Source organism: Tupaia chinensis, unplaced genomic scaffold, assembly GCF_000334495.1.
Source record: "Tupaia chinensis unplaced genomic scaffold, TupChi_1.0 Scaffold000063_1, whole genome shotgun sequence".
NCBI lineage: Eukaryota > Metazoa > Chordata > Mammalia > Scandentia > Tupaiidae > Tupaia > Tupaia belangeri.
Genome location: NW_006159521.1, coordinates 3,293,090 through 3,315,053, shown reverse-complemented (window position 1 = coordinate 3,315,053; position 21,964 = coordinate 3,293,090). Strand labels below are relative to the sequence as shown.

The following is a 21,964-nucleotide window of genomic DNA, read 5'->3' as shown; positions in this document are numbered from 1 at the left end:
TATGTTGTTTTTTACATCTCATAAATTCAGCTGTATTATTTTTAGACTTCTCTCTAAAGTTTTAGGTTATCTTCTTTGCTCAAACATGAATGGTTCTGTTTTTTCCTTTGTTTTGAAGAAAACCAGGAGCTTCAGTTTGGCTGGTACAAGCCTTTTGGGACTAGAGGGAGAACTGGAGGGGCAGTTAGGATCTGGAACTGCAAGCTGCTTGATGTCTTCTCTGTTTAGAGCCAGACAGAATGAGACTAACATTTGTCTAGAAACTGAGTTTTACAAGCAAGGTAATTTACAGGTAAAATTAGCCTTTATAGACTTGATTCTGTAACTCTGTTCTTTTTCTTTTTTTTGGAGAGGTGTTTTTCTTTTCTTTTCTTTTCTTTTCTTTTCTTTTCTTTTTTTTTTTTTTTTTTGCTATAGGATGCATGGGCTCGCCAGAAAGTCAGAGAGAGACAGAGAGACAGAAAGCGAGAAATCACCACCAAGGGGGGATAGCATGCTGCAATCCCTTCTCCTCCATTCTCCTCTCGGGATCTTGGGTACGCACGCACACGCACCCGGCGTGAGTTTAAGCCACCAGGTCTGGGACTTGAACCATGGTTCACTACGTGGGAATCCAGGGACATAGCCATTACTCCAACTGCTGGTCTCAACTCTGTTCTTGGCTTTGCCATTATTCGCTGTTGATTTGGGGCAAGGCCTGTCTTCTTTTTGGGTCGTGGCTTTTCTCCTCTGTAAAAAGAAGAGCTTGGACCAGATTTTTTCCAAGGACTCTTTACAGCCATATGTCTGGACTCCATATATGGTGGTAGTGATGGAGGATTTGCAGAGAAGCTCCGCTCAAGAGCTCCTGCCAGTGGGAGGGTGCCTTTTCCCAAAATTGGGGACAAGGGGGATGCCCAGTACATCGATGTACAGTGCCCCAAAGCCATTAATCCTGCGTGGCATTTTCCTTCTCTGCCCTCCTTATAATCTGAATCCCACAGTGCGGATCAGTGTTGGGAGAATGCTGCCCGCCAGCTAGTGCAGCCTCCTGCCCTGACCTATGTCATTTGTGCCTTCCCCACCAGTGCACTGCTGCAGGGTAATATCTGGACTTAGCTCCCGGCCCCTCAGATGCTCAGCCCCTCAGATGCTCAGCTGCGTGGAAGTTCCTGGATCAAGTTACTGAAAACCGTGAGTAACCTCTACGTTTCTGCGTTGTGGGCACCTTCATCTGGGGAGATGGCTTCATTCTGAATACGCGAAAGTATTGTCACCTGGGCCCTTGCCATGACGCAGATCCTGACTCAGTGGTTTGGGGTGGGGCCTGAGAGCACTGCCAGCAAGCTCCAGGTAATGCTGACGCTCCTGGTTTATAGACCTTACTTGGAGAAGTAAGGCGCTAAGGCTCTTGATGCAAATACGGCTTGTCCTGGAGTGTGACTCTAGGTGGTGAGCTGCCTACGGGGTGTGTATAAAGTCGCCAGAGACATTGCAGGACTTTGTCTGGCTTTTCGGTCTCCTCTAGCCACATGACATGAAGTGGTTTGATATAGGAGCCCAACTGAAAAGTGCAGGAACCTCTTAACATCACCTGTATTAGTGTGCTTGCACCTCATTTTGGTTATTGCAGGTTGTGGTTTTGCCTGAATGCTCCCTTTTAAATATTGTGCTTTTCTGACTTATGTGATGAAATCCTGTGAGGTTTCTCTGCAGGAGCGCCGACTGTGAAGGGCAGCATTTCTGAAAATACAGAGGGCGATTCTGTCTTTAAGAGTAGTCTGTATCGGTTGGGCTCACATGGTACTTGTGGTAGGGCTTTGAGAAGAGAGACCACATTGGCAGCTGCAAACTGATTGCAGAAATCGCAGAGCAGATAGCGTGATGGTTTGGGGGAAGGGCAGGGCGCTGCTGTAAAAGGGGACTCGAGTTGAAGAAGTGAGTTGACTTCAGACTCATGCTTGATATGCCCATGTTGTGGGTTTAGACTGTCGAGTTGCTGTAGTAGCCTCCCCCCCCCCTTTTCTTCTAAGCAAGAGATTTATGCTATAGGGCGTATGCTCTCACCAGAGAGACCAAAAGAGACAGAGAGACAGAAAGCAAGAAATCATCCCCCAAGGGGGCATGGCCATGCTGCAATTGCTTCTCTTCCATTCTCCTCTCGGGATTTTGAGCACATACGTATACATCCCTGGTGTGAGTATTTTAAGCCACCAGATGCGGGGCTTGAACCACTTTTGACTATGTGGGAGTCCAGTGATGTAACCATTACACCATCTGCTGGTCCCTGTAGTGGACCTCTTAAAAATCTGGGTTAGTTTCCATGAGCAGTGGAATCGATCCTGCCCCTGAAGGGTTAACCATTGACAGCTGCTATAGAGTGCTTGGTGTGTACTAGGCATTAGGCTACATGCATGGCACATGTTCTGTGGCTGCAGGCATAGCCACTGATCTACAAAGGGAGAGCCAAGGCTTCTCCCTCGAGATGAAGGTCCTGACCCTGGTCACTCAGGTCTGATCGCATAGCTAGAGTGTGTCTGAGCTGGAATCCGGTGTGACTGCTGGACCTCACGTGAGGCTCTTTTTCATTTTGCTTTTGCTTCCTGGATCAGGACCAGAAGTGAGATTTGACTGCCAGGGGCAAGATTGCATTGCCGATTATTTATAACGCAGGTTATTTGTTATTTTTTCCTTTTACCCCCTTGCAGCGTATTCCCAGGTTTGGTCCTTTGCTGGTTTGGAGACTCGTGCTATTACTAATTCCTTGATGGTTCCTGGTGGGGAGATAGGAGGCAAGGGGTTGGGGGGTGAGTCAGCATGTTCTGAAGACCATTTTCTGGCCACTCTGAGATTTCTGTATCAAAGGCAGTCTCCCAATGACCCGGCTCTGCTCAGGGTTATTTTGTCTATTCTGTATTAGATATGCATCTCTAGCACCCTGTGGGTGTTGAGTTTTCAGTTAAGAGAAATAAAGTCTTTCCCCCTTCAGATGCTTCAGTGCTAAACAGTATTCAGACCCTTACCGCATCGCTTCCTTTGCTCCCTACATCCGCCTCTGTGCAGGAATTTCAGTCATCATCCCTCACTCATCAGGTGCCAGCCCCAGAGCTGATGTTGCTCACAGGGCAGTCGGGGTAGGGGGCACAGAAAGACTTTTGCCTGTTGTCTGTGTTACCACTGTTCTAGCAAACTGGGATGTTCTGATCTGTTTTATTATGTTACTGCCTTGTCTGATCACAGTCATCGTCGTGCTCCCCCCACTCCCCGCCAGTTAGAAACTATAGAGGCATGTTGCTCTTTATTTTAAAAAAATGGGGCCAGCAGGTGGCATGGTGGCTAAGGTGCTAGACTTCCACATGACCAACTACCTTTCGAGACCCAGTCCTGGTAGCATGAAAATCATGCTGGGCATGTGTGCATGCGTGCCCCAAATTCCAGGAGAGCAATGGAGAAGGGCTTGCAGTGTGGCCATTCTTCCCTGGGGATTGATTTCTCACTTTTACTGTCTTTCTCTGTCTCAGGTGAACACGTGCTCCGTATAGCCAAAAACCAACCAAATAGAAACCTACAGAAAAAAGTAATAAAAAACAAAAACAAAAAGTATGATTTCTAATGGAAGGGGTGACCTAACTGAGAATTTATAAGTTGTTATTCTTTCTCTTGGCCAGCACGTGGTGTGGTATTTAAGGCGCCAGATTCCCACATGGCTGCTTGTGGTTTGAGTCCCGGACCTGGCAGCTGGCTTTCTCACTCTCCTTCTCTTTCTTTATCTGGTCAAATTGAATAATAAATAAATAAATAAAATAATCCTAAAAAAGGTTTACAAAAGAGTTGTTATTCTTTCTTTATCCTTGCAAAGAGAGATCTTACATGGCTTAAGAATAATAAACTATATTGTTAGTTCTATTTGCTTTTTGTGAGAAAGAAAAATATTTTTAAGGTAGTATCAGGATTCTATTTTATATATAGTCTCATAACTTTGTTTATGAGGAAGTGTTTTTGTTTTAATGGGGGTGGGGCACAGACATTTTTGTCAGGGTCTTTCTGTGTCATGATCTTCCTGCTCCAGGCTCCAGGTCACCTTGATTACAGGCACAAACCGCCATGCCCAGCCTTTCTAATTGGTCCAGAAACTGAGCCCGGCACTCCCGTGCAGCCCTAGCCTCACCCAGTGGGGTCCTGCTTCTGCCCCTGCAGCTAGGCCTGGAAATTTTTTCTCATAACATATATAATATTATTCTGTATAATGCATCTTAAAAACTTACATATCACAGATATTTATTTCATGGTAATATGCATCTATCCCATATTTCAAGACCGCATATTATTTATATTAATTGTTACAGTTTTTTTTTTACCTGAAAAGATAAGTTATATAATCATTCATTTCTCTGTTCCTGAAGATCTGCTCCTCCCGACCCTGTTTTGTTTTGTAATATTGCAATGAGCTTTTTCTTTCTTTTTTTTTTAAAGTTATAATTTCTGGTTTACATATAATGATTGTATGTCTTTTTGAGTTATGGTATAATTTTTTTTTTTTTTTGAGAGGTTTTTGCTATAGGGTGCAGGTGCTCGCCAGACAGAGAGAGACATAAAGACAGAAAGCGAGAAATCACCCCCCAGGGGGGATGGTCACACCACAATCCGTTCTCCTCCATTCTCCTCTCGGGATCTTGGGCACGCACGCACACGCGCCTGGCGTGAAATTTTTAAACCACCAGGTCCAGGACGCAAACTGTGGTCGACTACGTGGGAGTCCAGTGACATAGCCATTATGCTAACTGCTGGTTCCCAGGTATGATTTTTTTCAAAGCATGCACAGAGTGTGGAATAATCAAATCAAGAATATAGACATATTTTTCTTATTTGACATTGAACATTACTTACATTATGTTGTACACATTTGATATAGTTTCACAGGTTTTTTTCTTTAAGTGTCTGTTGGATTGTCGGTGTCATTTTTATCCTGCTGTGGTACGCCGTTCTATGACGTAGTCCGCCTTTTACATGATTGTCGTGTCTGCTGATTATTTTCTCCGAACCCTTGGCTCTCAGTGCTGCCACAGTGAGCTGTTTTGTAATGCTTTTTTGTAGACCACGTGGGCAATTCTGTAGAACTTCAAGCTCAAAGAATATGTTCCTTTAAAAGTTTCCCTTTGAGGTGCTGGACAGTGGTTCAGCTCCTGGCCCACATGGGAAGGTTCTGGATTTGTGTCTTTTGACCTCCCTGAGTGCAACAGGCACTCATGTGCTCATGGTCTGGGACGGGTTGAGGCCGCGGGTGGATCCTAGTGTGGGCTCTGTTGGGATTGCTGTCTGCCTCTGTCTCTCATGGAAGAAATACATTTTAAAAAATTTCCCTAGGAAAAGAAGATGCAATTTATATCCCTGACAACTCCTAGGGCTCTCACCAGCACAGAATGTTATTAATCTTCTACATTTTTGCCTTCTGGAAAGCTAAATAAATATAAAAAATCTCCTTAAAAAAAAATGGCTGTGCCAGATCTGGGAATTTACAGGGCTTCAGAAAGATCTTCCAACCATCAGACCCAGAGTTTGCTGAGATCCCCTTCTGGTCTTGTGGATCAGCCTTCATGGCCTCATTGTGGTGCCTCCTAGGAGTGCCCCAGCCCTCCATAGGGCTCCTGTTTTCTGCACTTCTGTTCTTGTCACACTGAGTGGTGTGCGGTGTCAGGGATGCTCAGGAGTGGCCTCTTCTTGTCCGGGTGTGTGTGAGAGGGAAGACAGATGTCTGGGCTGTGCTGCTGCCTGCTGGGCCCCTGGCAGCCTTGGCCTATGTCCCCTGCCTGCTCTTCCTCTAGGTCTGGGTCAAGGGAAGCTCCTTTTCATGCTGGCTGTGATTCACCAGATACCTGTGGCAGGTTATTTAACAGAAGTGGACAGTGTCAGGGTGGTAAAAGACTGGTAAGACTCCCTGAGGTGAGCATTGCTGCCCACCCACCCCCACGGACTTCTTTTGGAGTAGTAGTTAGCATCCTGTCTGGCCCATTCCTGTACCAGGGGCTTGGAGCAGATCTCTCTTTTAGGCTAGAGCCATTTGTAATTCAAGTCCTTGATTTGTATGTACTTCTTCCTTTAAAGCATGGCATTCCCTTGGGACCAGCAGGTGGTGTGGTGGTTAAGGTGCTGGACCACATGACCGACCATGGTTCGAGTCCCGAACCTGGTGGCTTGCTTTCTCACCTTCTCTCGCTCTGGTCAAGTTAAAATAAATGAATGAATAAATAAAATTAAATAAATAATTCATTAAAAAAAAATAAGTGGCATTCCCCATCCCTGGATAGATCCTCTGGGCTACCCTGACCTTTGCCTGAAACTGCTCTTGCAGGGGGTAACATGCTGTCTGGCTGTTGCTAGAACAAAGAAGAGGAAGCTACAGATGGGCCTCGCTCTAATCCAAACCATCTTCCCAAAAGCCACGAGCTTGGCATGGGCCTTGTGAGCAAGACAGCATAGTAGTCGGGACAGTAGCTGTCTCCCCCAGATGTTCTGTTCAATGGAAACATTTCGATGATAAAAATACCCCAAACTCCCATCTGAGAGCAGAGGCAATCAGCTAAGTAGCTCCCACCGTGTAGCTGGAGTGGGTCACCGCACCCATGGATTACATTTGGCAGAGTGTTCCTCGGCCAGCTGCATGGCTCCCAGGACACACAAGGACAGTTGCGTAGAGAAGATGTTAGGGAAAGTGACGGGGGTGGAAGGAGGGAAGAGGTGACCCTGTGCAGCAGCTGAACTCCCAGGGCTGGGGCTGGGCCTGGCTGCCCCCAGTTTACTGTCCAGCTGCTGCTGCTGCTTGGGCCAGCAGTGGTGAGATGACTCAGCGTGCTGGAAGGGGCTGGGTGATTGCAGCAGAGGCTCAGAGGAGAGAGTGGCTGACAGGAAGATGGAAAGCCTGTTGGGGTGGGCGTGGTTACAGGGGAGAGTTACTGATGAAGTGGGTATGACTTGGAGAGTTTGATGCTAGTGCCCTGGGCCACTGGGGTCTGCCAGTTACTTAGTAACTCAGAACACTTCCTTACTTTAATTACTAAGAAAAGAAACATTAGCACTCTAGTGGCAAAATAGCCTGCAAAACAAGGGCAGATGGTACCAAATAAATTTGGCTGACATGGATGTTGTTCGTTTTGTGAATTAATTCCGTTCAGAGATGATCAGATGGTGCAGGGGCCATGTTTTTTCAAGCTGTGATGCCTCTGGGGCTTCTAAGAGATGGACAGCATGCTCCACCAATCCCACTTCTCAAAAAGGAGGAAAACCTACCCTTTTGGTCTATATTCATGATAGGACACATGAGAGAGAGAATGAGAGGGGGAGAGAGAGATGAGAGATGAGCACCCTCCACTCGGTCTGGCCACGCTGTTATCTCCTTCTTCCATCTTCCAGCCCGTTGGATTTTAGACACTACACGTGTGCCAGGTGTGCTTCAGGCTGACCAGGCTAAGGGTTCAAACCTTGCTTGCCACATGACATCCAGCTTCTCTTGAGCAGTGCCTCAGAACCCGGCCCCTCATTTCTCATGATGGGACTAGGCTCCGTATTATTGGGTTGTCTGGAAAGTCATGACACATTTTTGCATACAAAAACAGAAAAATCTTTTTTTCCTGATGACCTAAATGTTTTCTATTGGTGTTGCTGTAACAAATGACCATCAACTTAATGACTTGACACATATCTGTATCTTGCAGTTCTGTGGATTACAAGTCTTGTATGGATCTCAGTGGGCTGGAATCAACGTGTGGGGTGGGCTATGTCTCTCTGGAGGTTTTATGGGAGAATTCATTTCTTTCCCTTTTTCAGCATCTGGAATCCATCTCTGTTCCTTAGCTGGGAACCCACTCGCGTATCTTCCAGTCCATCCGCATTGTTTTCCCTTCTGAGCTTTCTTCTGCACATACCCCTTTGACCACACCGGGAAAGGATTTTTGCTTCTAAGGACCTTTGTGGCTACCTTGGGTCCGCCTGGATGATCATTTGAGTCTCAGCTCGAGGTCCTCACTTTGGTCACACCTGCGAAGTCTGTTTTGCCTTGTGACATATGCACGGGTTCCAGAGTTTGGAACATGGACATCTTTAAGAAACGTTATTCTGCCCATATAGGATCAGACTAGTGTGGTGGTTCACCAGGCTGGCCGAGGGGCAAGTGGCCAAGGCAGGTCCAAGGATCCAGGCCTCCTGATGGGTTAGGATGGGTTAGGGCCTTAGCCCACTCCGTCCTGCTGGTGCATGCCTGGTGGAGTGGTCTTGGTCACAGGCTGTACCTGTCACTGTAGCAAGCCTGTCCCTGGTGATGAGGCTGTGGGCATGAGGAAATCAGAGCAGCCACCCCTTGTTACGGACAGAGGACAGAGGCACGGAGCAGGGGTGAGTGGCTGCACTCTGAGAGCACCTCTTGCTGTAGCATAGTTTATGGTGACCCATTATCCCACTATATTCAAGACAGCCTATTCTTGTCAAAGTTCTTTGCATACCAGCAGCAGAGACCCAGACAAGCCAGCTTAAAGGAAGGAGTGGGGACTCTTTCTCCATCTTCTTTCCTCTTAGAGAAGAAGCTCTTGGATTTTTCTGTGCACTGCCACCCCTCCCCTGCTTATTTAAACCAGCTAGACCCTTTGCCGACACTTCATCTTTTTAATGGACAGGTATTGTACATCTTTGTGGGTACAATGTGATTTTCAGCATGAGAATACAGTGCTTATACCTCTTCTGAAGACCTCACACCTGAAACTCTCCTCTGCTCTGCTGAACAAACAACTTGCTGGCTCAGTTGGTGTACCCACAACTTGCTGGCTCAGTTGGTGTGTCCCTAGTTCTAATTCCTCATAGATGAATCTGAATGGCTGGACTGGGGCTGGATGTGCTGTTGGCTAGGGGACAGAAAGGGGATAGTCTCCTGGGAATGTGGGTCGGTAGATGGTGACATATTCTCACAACCTAATAGTGAGTAATCTAAAAACAAGGACATCTTTTTCATAACCACAGTTCAAGTTTGAAATGGGGGTTTGGAATGGGGGTCTTGCCTATTCAGCAGATGTTACTGTGGAAATGCTTTGTGTTAGTTGAATTTGTGCTGTTTTAAAATACTTCAATTTGAAGTAATTTCCAACTTCCAGAAAAGTTGCAAAAGAGTGTAAACAACTTGTGTATAGAACATCTAAATTCATCAATCATAAACATTTTGTCACTCTTTATTAGTCTCTGTATTATACGTTGCTTTTCCTGAGCTATATGAAAGTTACACACATCATGCCACTTTGCCAACTGTGTCAGCTCTAAAAACAAGGACATCCTTTTCATAACCACAGTTCAAGTGATAAAAATAGACCATATAATCCTGTTATTGAGTATACAGTTTATATCCAGATTTTGCCACTTGACACAATAATTTCCTTTGTAGAAATGCTTCCCCCTGTTCTAGGATTCAACCCAGGATTATGTGAACTATACTCAGTTGTCATGCCTCTGTTCTCCTAAGCAGGAACAGTTCCTCTTCTTTTCTTTGCACTCATGACATGGATGTTTTTGAAGCATGCTGGCCAGTTATTTGGTAGCAATTTGGAATTGTGTGATATATTCTCACTGTTAGAGTCTTCACGATCATGTGTATTTTTGGCAGGAGTGCTAGATTAGTGATGTTTTGCATCCCCCTAAGTATATCACGTCGGGGGGCACATGATGTTATTTTATCCCACTACTGGTGACCTTAGTGACCATCCTTTGGGTAATGTGATGTTAAATTTGCATAATTTAATCTATCTATTTTGGAGGAGTTGACCATTTAAAATCAGGCATTCGAAGAGAACATGTCTGGTTTGCAAGTGCTTTTTGTTCATTGGAGTTTCCTCAGGTGGGTAGCCTTGTTCTCTGCAGTGTGTTTTATTCAGCACAGGTAGATGGACTGATGTCTGCAGAGAGCTCACTAAGAGGAGTACATTGCTGAGAATTGATCCGAGCACTGGCTCTGCCTCTGAGGCAGTGGGGTGATCCCTCCTAGAGTTGGAAGCATAAGTACAGTGTTGACTATGGATTCCCTTTGACTGTATTGTACTGTCTGGACTGCCTTGGGATTTCCCAAGAGTGGAAAAGACCAATTAGAATGTGAGGAAATCTCACCCTAGCACACATGTGACAGCTGGCCACATGCTCAGATGATGGGTCAGGTTTCTGACAGTGCATGTTCTTCATGGATCTCTTCTCTTCTGACACTGGCTTGTTGGGCTGACTTGGTTTGATCAGTTTTCATGGTGTGTGTGTGTGTGTGTGTGTGTGTGTGTGTGTACTGGGCTGTTATGACGCCCACCACTGCTCTTTCACTAATGGTGGGATTTCTCATAGAAGCAACTTGCAGGAGGCTGCCATGTGGAAAGGATGTACTTAAGAGGTCTAAAAGTTTTCAGTTTTACTACAGCCAATATTTATCCTGGATCAGCTTCCCAAACTCCTTCTGGTTTATAAATTATTTTATGTTGGTCATTTGACTTTGTTGACTTCTGTGTCTGTTGTTCTTGTTTGTCATGAGAGAAACAAACATAATAACTGCATGTAATCCACCTTAAGATTAATAAAGAAAGTGGTACTTTGTAAAATGAGATAGAATAATGATCACCAAAAATAAATCTACCTTTTGAATAGTTGTATATTGTGACTATCCTGGATAGTGCACTGTGAAGAAGCTGGAAAAACATACATGACACAGTCCCCGAACTCCAGGAGCATGAGGACTTCTTGGGAATCGGAACCAGTAATAAAAAGTGGCACAGGTGAGATTTCTAAGATTGCTATAGCAAATTGTGGAAGGATTATAGCTGCTGGTGAGAGTGACAATGAGGAGATGTCCCAGGGTAGAGAGTCTAGGGACGGCTTGACCACGCATATAGGTCTGAGCTGGGCTCTGGAGAATGGGGTGACGATGGAAATTGTTGGTTAGACAAAGCAGCATGATAGGCTCATGGTTTGCTAAGAAAAACTCAACACTTGCAGACCACCAGCAGGATTAAGTAGGACTAGACTGGGAATCACTGCAAAATGGCCAGAATTTGTGTGTGTTTAGGGTAATTTGAATAATTGTTGAATAACAGCTCAGTATTGCCAATTAAAACAAAACTTGGATGAGACCAATTTTCAGATTCTGTCTGATGAAACATAAACAGAAAGCCTTTATGATGTAGTATTCTTACTTGAGTGATGATGTTTCAGAATACAGTGATTAGCCGAATGACTCATAAGTGATCTCAAAATATTTACTGAGCCTACCACCGTGATAGTTTTCTACTGAGCTACTGATTTATTCCCAGAAGGAGAGTGAATGTGAATACTGCAAGATTAATAAGACACAAATGCCATGGGTGGTTAGACATAAATACAAAATGCACAGCTCCACCTAGGACATAAAAATGCATGGGGTCTTTTCTCCCTCCCCCTTCTTTATTTTCACTATAACAGTCCTTTGGTACTTGGAGTACTTCATACAATGTGAAAAACCAAACCAAACATGTCTCACATCAAACTCACAGGTGACTTTTCAAATTTGGCATAAGCACATGGGTCGTAAATGATTGCAGAATTTGCCACATCACAGGCACTTACAAAGCAAAACAAGCAACAACAAAAATCTTGTGTAACCAATTCATTCCTAAGAAATACTCCCTGAAGTTTTTCATATAGTCATTTATGACTGGAGAACTCATAATTCCTAGATCTCAACTTTATTTATCTATTTATCTATCTATCTATCTATTTATTTTTGGAGAGGTTTTTGCTATAAGGTATGTATGCTCACCAGAAAGAGACAGAGAGACAGAAAGGGAGGAATCACCTCCTGAGGGGATGGCCACACCGCAATCTCTTCTCCATTCTCCTCTCGGGATCTTGGGCACGCACGCACACGTGCCCGGCGTGAGTTTAAGCCATTGGGTCCGGGACTTGAACCGCAGTTGACTACATGGGAATCCAGGGATATAACCATAACGCCATCTGCTGGTCCCTGTTTTTTAATACTCTCTCCCTCCCAAGACACCAGATACCTCACTGTGGTGGTTCTTAAATACAATTACACATTCTTTGACTCTCCTCCTTTTAAGAGTCAGGACTGATTCTCTTTTCCTTACGTATGGTCTGGTCTTAGAACTGAGTTGCCAGTATGGAGAATAAAGTGGAATTGATGGTGTGTGACCACAGAGATCGAGTCCTAAAAGGCACTGCAGCTTTCTCCTTGCTCTCTTCCTTGGATTGCTTGCTTTGAAAGATGTCAGCTACCATGTTGTTAGGATACTTGAGCGGCCATGGGGAGTCCTGTGTAGTGAGAACACGTTGCCTGTGCTGACAGCTTATGTGAGTGTGCCCTCCTGGAAGTGGATCTTCCAGCCCTGAGAGACCTTCAGATGACCGCAGCCCTCGCCAGCATTCTGAGGGCGAATAAATGAGAGAACTCCCCTGTCAAATTCCTGGCTCCCAGAATCTCCGAGATAATGTTTAAGCCATTAATTACGTTTTGGGGTAATCTGTTATGTAGCACCTACGGTGACCAACAGGCCATAGATCTTTAGAAATGATTTTGGCGTATTTGTAGTCAGGCTCAGTAACTCCAAAGTAGAATCCACAGGGGTTTTATTATGATAAGCATTGTTTTGCAGCTGTACTTTTTAAAATGATAATTAACGTGAGAGCTAAATTAACCACTGCTCTCCCTGGTGTTTCTTTTAAAGGGACTGTTTCTAAGATTAAATTTATTTATAAGTTCGTTTGTTTCCTGAGTTTTTTTTTTTGTTGTTGTTCTGGACAGTTGTTAATGCTTGAACTTATTTGTGAGAGTTATCTCTGCGTGACTTGGGACACATGTTTGTCCGTGTCCTCAGAGGAATTAGCTGTGACATCAGGCCTTCAACATATCTCAGAGACAGCTGACTAGAAAAAGAAATGCCTGAGCGTATATTCCCAGAGGTTCTGCTTGTGCCGGAAATGGAGTAAAAATCTTAGGAGCCTTAGGAAAACTGTATTTGGAGAGATCCCATCTTCTCTAAAAAGGTGTTAATGATTCAGTTCCTTATTCCATGCCTGAGTATCAGCAGAAGCTTCTTGGTGTTGTGCGTATTCTTAATTTTTAAAGACATGGGTGTATGTCATTGGCTTTGCTTTTCTGGAATTTTTGCCTGAGGAAGAAGATTTGACCAGGTATACAATAGCTTTTTTACACAGAGCTCTCTTTGCCTAATGCAGAAATGTGGTTCATTTGCCTAACGCTGAGTAAATGTGGTCTAGTGGTGGTGGTGGGGAACCAGACTGCATGGCTTTGAAAGATGTCAGCTACCATGTTGTTAGGATACTTGAGCGGCCATGGGGAGTCCTGTGTAGTGAGAACACGTTGCCTGTGCTGACAGCTTATGTGAGTGTGCCCTCCTGGAAGTGGATCTTCCAGCCCTGAGAGACCTTCAGATGACCGCAGCCCTCGCCAGCATTCTGAGGGCGAATAAATGAGAGAACTCCCCTGTCAAATTCCTGGCTCCCAGAATCTCCGAGATAATGTTTAAGCCATTAATTACGTTTTGGGGTAATCTGTTATGTAGCACCTACGGTGACCAACAGGCCATAGATCTTTAGAAATGATTTTGGCGTATTTGTAGTCAGGCTCAGTAACTCCAAAGTAGAATCCACAGGGGTTTTATTATGATAAGCATTGTTTTGCAGCTGTACTTTTTAAAATGATAATTAACGTGAGAGCTAAATTAACCACTGCTCTCCCTGGTGTTTCTTTTAAAGGGACTGTTTCTAAGATTAAATTTATTTATAAGTTCGTTTGTTTCCTGAGTTTTTTTTTTTGTTGTTGTTCTGGACAGTTGTTAATGCTTGAACTTATTTGTGAGAGTTATCTCTGCGTGACTTGGGACACATGTTTGTCCGTGTCCTCAGAGGAATTAGCTGTGACATCAGGCCTTCAACATATCTCAGAGACAGCTGACTAGAAAAAGAAATGCCTGAGCGTATATTCCCAGAGGTTCTGCTTGTGCCGGAAATGGAGTAAAAATCTTAGGAGCCTTAGGAAAACTGTATTTGGAGAGATCCCATCTTCTCTAAAAAGGTGTTAATGATTCAGTTCCTTATTCCATGCCTGAGTATCAGCAGAAGCTTCTTGGTGTTGTGCGTATTCTTAATTTTTAAAGACATGGGTGTATGTCATTGGCTTTGCTTTTCTGGAATTTTTGCCTGAGGAAGAAGATTTGACCAGGTATACAATAGCTTTTTTACACAGAGCTCTCTTTGCCTAATGCAGAAATGTGGTGCATTTGCCTAACGCTGAGTAAATGTGGTCTAGTGGTGGTGGTGGGGAACCAGACTGCATGGTGGTTAAGGTGGTTGGATTCCACATGGCTGTGCATTCCATGTCCCTATCCTGGCAACTTGAAAAACATGCTGTGTGTGGGTGCCCATTCATACCCAAAATCCATAGAGGATTGCTGAGGAGAAGGGATTGCTCTATGGCCATCTCCCTTGCACACAGATCCTTTAGCAATAAATGAAAGAAAGAAAGAAAGAAAGAAAGAAAGAAAGCCAGCCAGCCAGCCAGCCAGTCTGACGGTGGTCATGGCAGAGAGTAACTATTGTGAAGAGAGTGAGATGGGAAGTAGGGGTGATGGAATAGGGCTTGGAGGTCTAGGAACTCTAGAGAAGAAGGTTTTGAAACAAGGTAGAATAAACTAAAAGAATGCAGCAGGATCTTATTTATGTTGGTATCTTCTGGGAAGGAGGAATTCAGAGTGAGTTAATTTGCACCAAAACAAACTTGTGCTTTGATTCTATTTTCCATGAACTTTTTTGAAGTTCCCTGTACTTTCCCAGTTTAAGAAGTAGCAGATACATATTACTTTACCTTTTCCTTGTGACCCGGAATTCTGTACTAGGCTGGGATAGTAGCTACCCTATAGCCTGTTAGGGTAGCTGGGTTCTGCCCTTTCCCCCTTTGACATGGCATATCTCATTTGACATGTCTCAGGGGTCGCCGTACCTGTACTGTTGAGTTGGTGTCATGGCTTTGAGCAGGGCTGATTGTTGCTGTCGTTTAACCTGTCTGTCACCAAGTGAATAGATTCAGGCCTAGGGAAGATTGCTGTCTTCTTCTGTGACTTCAAGGGTATGAACTTGATGGCTCTTCATTTGCTGCTTGGAAGCTTCTCCCAATGGCTCAAGGTCAGTAGCTGTTCTATGGGACCTTAATTCATAGAAGAATGAGTGCTGGCTCTGTGGTGCAGTGGTAATGCACTGAGCGAGAGAAACTGGATCCCACTTGGTGACTGTAGTTGGAATCTCTGGCCTGGTCAGCCTAGAACAAACTCAGCCTCTTCATAAGTATCCAAGAGCTGATGGGATGAAGGACTGAAGGAGAGGGATCATGGCGTGCCCATGCCCTGGGGGTGGGTGGGTACTGATCTCATCTCTGTCTCTGTCTCTCTCATCTATGTGCTCTATCATAAATAATGGTGGGAGAGAAGTATGACTGAGTGATGACACAGAGAGAGAGCAGTGACATTGAAAGAAGATTGTACTGTTTCCATTTCTCGAGAAGAGGGGCCATACCATGCTCGGCTACATGAGAAACACCAAGGTGGTCAGAAGGCAGAAAGCAGGAGTGAGGAGAAAGCTGGTTCCCAAGCTGGTACTGGGGTTTCTGCAGGAAAGGCAAGCTGAATAGTTCAGGATTGGCTCATCAGAATAATTCTGGTTGATTTTGGCCTATTGGGATGTCTCTAGCTATGTGGGACCTGGTCCTGGGATGATTTAAAAGGAGAAATATTGGCTTGGTATATGAGAATTAGATAAGGAGATGGTTGAGTGGTATAGACTCTGCTCCCTTTGCTTTCTCTGAGAACTGGCCTGCTGTGGGAGGAGCAGTCTCTTCCTAGGTCTGCAAGGCCCTCAAATGCCAGAGCATAGAGAATACAGGAAATCAGAAAACTGAATATAATTGATCCTGTGATGAATGGTTGCCAAATCAACAAATCCAGAACCTCAGAAAAGGCAGAATGTTACCTTGCCACCGATGGGTTGATGTTGCTGAATGTCTGATTTGTCTATTCTTGTCAGATGGCTTTGGGGTCATGGCTGTCTTTAACAATGTGGTGCTTAAGGTGTCATGACATTTGGAACGGTACCCACCACCTGCTTTGTGCTGGAAAGTGGGGTCTCCATCCTTCAGGGGAGGGCATCTCCTTTGTTCTTTTCCTTGTTGGGTGGATTGTACTTTAAACTAAAAGAAGCTTCTTCCCATCCAGAGAAAATTGGCAAATAACCAGTTGGCTTCTGAGAACTGGGGCAGGGGCAGAGTGTGCTGGTGGGGAAATTGTTTTCCTTTCAAAATTTCTGATGTGCCTGCATTTTAATAACTTATATGTATTTTTCTTTCTGGAGAGGTTTTTGCTATAGGGTGCATGCACTTGCCAGAGAGACAGCAAGAAATCACCCCTTGGGTGGGATGGACACACCACAATCCTTCTTCTCCATTCTCCTCTTGGGATCTTGGGCATGCACGCATATGCGCCTAGCATGAGTTTAAGCCACTGGTTCTGGGACTTGAACCATGGTCAACTACATGGGAGTCCAGCAACATAGCCATTACGTCAACTGCTGGTCCCATTTTTATTTTTCTTTTTAAAACAATTATTTTTATTTATTATTTTCATTTTTTAAATTTACCAGAGAGAGACAAAGAGAGAGAAGGAAAGTGAGAAAGCAAGCCTCCAGGGCCGGGACTCAAACTGTGTCACCCATGTGGGAATCCAGCACCTTAACTACCACACCCCTTACTGGACCCTTAATAATTTATTAAATGTCTAACACACAATAAATATATGAGCAAGCTTATTCAGTTTTATTTATTATGTAAGTAGCACATGCTATTGTATTGGGTTGTCGAGAAAGTCAGTGATACATTTTTTTTTTTTTTTTGAGAGATTTTCACTGTAGGGCGCGTGCGCTCGCCAGACAGACAGAGAGAGACATAGAGACAGAAAGCGAGAAATCACCCCCCAGGGGGGATGGTCATGCCTCAATCCCTTCTCCTCCATTCTCCTCTCGGGATCTTGGGCATGCACGCACACGCGCCCGGCATGAGTTTTAAGCCACCGGGTCCGGGACACGAACCGCGGTCAACTACGTGGGAATCCAGCGACATAGCCATTACGCTAACTGCTGGTTCCCAGTGATACATTTTTATATAGAAAAATATGTCATGACTTTCCCAGAAACCTAATAAATATATTAAACAATTCCAATCAGTAAAAGAAAATAAAAACTATCCATATAATACTGCCATCTGAAGATAGCCTCTGTTTTAAGAAAAATTATTTCTGCTATGTGCATTTCCTTTGATGATTTTTTTTCCAAAACATTTCTCCCTATAGATTCAAAATGTCCCAAAATTGTGAAGTTTGTAAATGAAAAATGTGCAAGCATTTTTTTGGAGAGGTTTTTGCGATAGGGTGCATGCGCTCGCCAGAAAGACAGAGAGACAGAAAGCGAGAAATCACCCCCCAGGGAAGATGGCCACGCTGTAATCCCTTCTCCTCTATTCTCCTCTCAGGATCTTGGGCACGCATGCACATGCGCCCGGCGTGAGTGTAAGCCATCAGGTCTGGGACTCGAACTAACTGTGGTTGATTACATGGGAGTTCAGTGACATAGCCATTACACTAACTGCTGGTCCTGCAAGCAATTTTTTTATTTTGTATTCACTTATTCCAGATCATTGCCTTGTTATGGTAGAATCCTTCTGATCACAGAATTCGACCATAACAGAATCCTTGGAATTCCATAACAGAAGGCCATCTGTAGTCTTATGGCCCTAATCGTCCCGGGAGGATGATTTGAGATGGTGCTTTGGAACGAGTGGATATCCCAGGATGAGTTTCTGGCCTCTCTTTCTGTTGTTGGTGACATTTGAGAACTCAGAGTATTTGGTGAGGCCTTTCTGATTAGGGTTGAAGTATTGGGAGGATTGAAATTCTGGAAATAATTCATTGCATTTGATTTGTGCTCCCTTCTGTCTTCTCTGCTGTGCTGAGTAGGTAGTTTGTAGTTTGTAGTTGGAGAGCCAGTTAATGGGCATATATCGTGGTCTGGGAAGTCCGTCCCTGAACAGTCGTCAGCTAGCTCCTGAACTGGACACGCTGCAAGTGAGCTTCCATCTGAGAATCTTCAATGGTGTCAGAAACAGCAGCGCCAGACCCACATGCTTATTCCATTGACCTGAGTTCAAATCCTGCCTCTGCCACCTAATGGCTCTGTGACTGCAGGCCAGTTATGAAGCTCCTGAGTTTCTGTCTCCTTACATGGAACCTGCTGGCGATGTACTCACCTTTCGTAGGGCTGTCATGGGAAGGGCATTGATTGAGATGATGCAGGTAGAGTACCCAGCCTATGCCTGGCCCCTGACAATCACGGGGTGAATAACCGTCCTCCCCTGCTGTTATGCTGTTATGCAGGGTGGGTTGGAGCAGATTATTGTTCTAAGTGTGCCTTACAGAAAGGCCCCTCTTAATCCGTATAGCCATGCCCTTTTCACTTTCCCACACTGGAAGCTGACCAACACAGGGAGGCTTAGGTCTCATGTGTAAATATCACTGAATCTTCCTTTTTACAAGGAGGGAGGATACTGGTGATGAAGGTTGTTTTTAGACCTGCCACACCCAGGAATGCATCCTGCCCTCTGTCACTGAGATTATTTTATTTCTAAGAAAACACGGTAGGAAGCTGAACTGAAGCCTGGATATTATCACCTCAACTGTTATTCTCGATGCTTTTAGCATTTTCAGCTATCCAAAGGGCCCTGACATCCTCGTGCCAGTGTTTTTCTTCAGAGTCTAGGTGGACACAGCCCAGGAGGTGTGGCGAACCTACAGCCGTCCTCTCCCGGCTAACTTTCCCCAGGCAAAGGGCATGGGTCCTTGGAAAAATTTAATTACAGCCTCGGCTTCTGGCTTGGACCTCAGCTGGCTGGGTCCCAAGGGTTTTAAACCTAAGCGTGGCCTCTCCAGAAGTAGATTAGGGAGATGTCCATTCAAGCAGGGGATTTGTACGTGTCGTTAATTCTCCTCGGAGCAGATATCTGACTGGGAAAGGGCTGTGTGACCTTATTTAGAAAAATGGCTACACTTTGTTAACCTTTATTTCCTTAAGAAGGAAAATCATTACATGGCAGAGGTTCAGGCTCCATAGGGGATTTTCTGGATGATTCTCCATTTGGAGAGCCTTGTTTCCACAGATGTGATAAAATCATCAGTAACTTCTGACTCTCCCTTTCCCACCCTTTTAAATGGAAATATAAAATCATGTATATCCCTATTTCTTGCATAGCTTAGGCTTTTGTTCCTTTCCAGCTCTAGAAGTCAGAAGAAAAGATGATTTTTTTTTTCTATTTTAAAGGGAAAGGGAAAAAGACATCTATTTAAAAAGATAGAGCTCTGTGCACGCCCCTCCCCCTACCATGCACTGATTCAATGCTGGAAAGTGATGAGCAAATTCTAAGTTGATTCACTCAATTCAGCTGAACATTGATAGTGGCAAACCCCTCCTTCCTTCCCGCAGCCAGCCAGCCCAACTCCCCCAGGCTTGGCTCAAGGCTGCCCATCAGGAAAGCTTCCGGGGTCACCTCACCTTCAGTTAAAGACCTTTTATCTTTTTGTTGTTGTTGTTCTCATAACGCCAATAGGACAATTTTGGGTCAGTTGGGTGCAGAGTGGACTGCTGTGGGATTTGAAGACCTAGGCCCAGTGCAGCGTTTTTTGTTTTGTTTTATTTTATTTTTTAGGTTTTTCACCATAGGGTGTGTGTGGTTGCCAGAGACATGCATGCACATTCACCTGGTGTAAATTTCAAGCCTTCACGTCTGAGACCTGAACTGTGGTGGATCATTTGGGAGTCTAACGTCTTAACCACCAGGTCTCCTGCTGGCTTTCCAGTGCAGGATTTACCACCCACTTGCTGTGCGATTCTGGGCTCCTGAGCCCAAGTCTATTTCACTGCCTGGTAATTACACTGTGTGATGCCTTCTTAGTCTTCCAGCTAGAAAACTGTACTGCTGGAGGACAGGGTGTTGCTCATCCTGTTATTTCCAGTCACTTATCTAGTCATTCATTTCTTTATACAGTTACCCTCATAGGACCCGAAGATAAAGATTAAAGAGATGAACATGATGCATGGTGGCATGTGGTAGGAATTGTAAACTCCTGATGCTGCCTTTTTTTTTTTTTAAAGCCTTTTTCCTCGAGTGATCCGTAAGTGGTTGAGAAAGGGGATCTTTCTCCCCGGAGCAGGCCACTAGAGATGAGCAGAATGTGGCCCCCTGCTTGTTGACCCTGACTGTGGTGCTTCTGCAGCTAGTCTTAGGAAAGCCTCCCTTGGGAATAGTATGTCCAAATTTAGGGATAGGATGAGATCTCTCTGTGAAACAGCTCTGCCCTCTGTCAGCTGAGCACACCGCATGTAAGGGAGAGGAGATCAGGGCGTATAATTTTCACGAGATGGATACAGATTGGGAGCATGAGTCTGAATATATGGCACGGAATTGAAGTGTTGGATGGAACAGGGGTGTAGGAAGATTTGAAGTGCTGGACCTATTTCACCCAGGGAAGGTAGACTATTTTTACTCTTCCTTTCTCCAGAAGCAGTTCCGCGTGTTAGAACCCTGAAGGACCACATTCCTCTTGATCCCTTTTATTAACAAAATTGTACTTTGCAGCATGGGGTGTGGTTGGAGAGCCCTTTAAAGATGGGAGCCTGGAGGCAGTGGGCTGGTTAATTGCATGTTTGCCTTTGGCTTCTTTTCAGGCTTTCATCATGGATGACCCCTTATCTGTAATTTCTAGACCAAAAAAAATAAAAAACCAACTATTTTTCCCTCCTTTGTTTTTTATAAGGCTGAAAAGACTATGATAATGATCTAAGCACTCGCTTTGGAAAGCAAATACAGTGAATGGAAAGGGTCAAGATGGATTCTACTCCAGATGTCATCTCTCTGGGCCAGGAGTCCAGGTGTCTCCTTGGTCGCCTGACCTGGCTAGGCAGCTGAGCTTGGCCTCCTCTTCCTGACTCACTATCTCCACAGGTCCCTGCAAGCTGCTGGCTTTTAATCTGTCTACACAGAGAGGAGTCGCTTCCTGGACTGAGGCATGGTCAGAGAAGACCTGTTTCTCAAAGGCTTACTTGGTTGTGGTTCATAAGCCTGACTGCCCCTCATAATCACCTTTGCAGCTTAAAAAGAAATTCTTGAGAACCCCACCTTCTGGAGAGTCTGCTTCAGTACGTTTCCATAAGTACTGGACTTTGTGTTGTTAATGAGCTCCATTTGGGGATCCTATGGTCAGTCAGGTCTAGTCTTCCTCACCTTACTACTCAATGTGCTGGTCACCTAGCAGCTTCTCAGCAGTGCATGCTCTGAGGCCCCACCCAGGCTTCCTATATCAGGACCTGCAGCTTTAAGAGATCCCCAGGTGATTTGTGTGCACATTGAGAAGCCCTGCTCCAATATGAGCAGTATGATCAATGCTTTGATTGTTCCTGGAAATGGAATATTGACCTGTGCATTTATGTGTTTGGTTTACCAATTCCTGTCCTCTTAAAAATTAGAACAAAATTTGCATAGATTCAAGTTTTTAAAATTGCAGTGTAAATTATAATCTCTTATGGAGTCTGACCAGCTTTTACATCTAAGTTGCTTTGCTTTTCTATTGTCTATTACATACACAATGAAAAAATGTGGTTCATTTAAATATGCTTAGTTAGTGTTAATGAGCTGTGTTCTATCTGCAAATAAGGATTTATTTTTAGTTGCTAGAGGGCATACACCAGTGTACTCATCAGAGAGAGAAGGAGAAAGCACCCCCCAACTCCAAGGGGTGTGATCACACTGCAATCTCCCCCTCCTCCATTTCTCTATCCTGTAAGAATTATGGGCATGCAGGTGGCGTGGTGGTTAAGG

At 44.7% G+C, this 21,964-nt stretch overlaps 1 protein-coding gene across 1 annotated transcript in view; it reads left to right on the top strand.

The window, feature by feature from the left end:
* TLN2 (talin 2) overlaps positions 1 to 21,964 on the top strand; it is a gene marked incomplete in the record, with an annotated part of 559,462 nt that overhangs the window by 107,088 nt on the left and 430,410 nt on the right. Inside the window, 1 exon segment of the mRNA XM_014593350.2 lies at positions 1,068 to 1,173.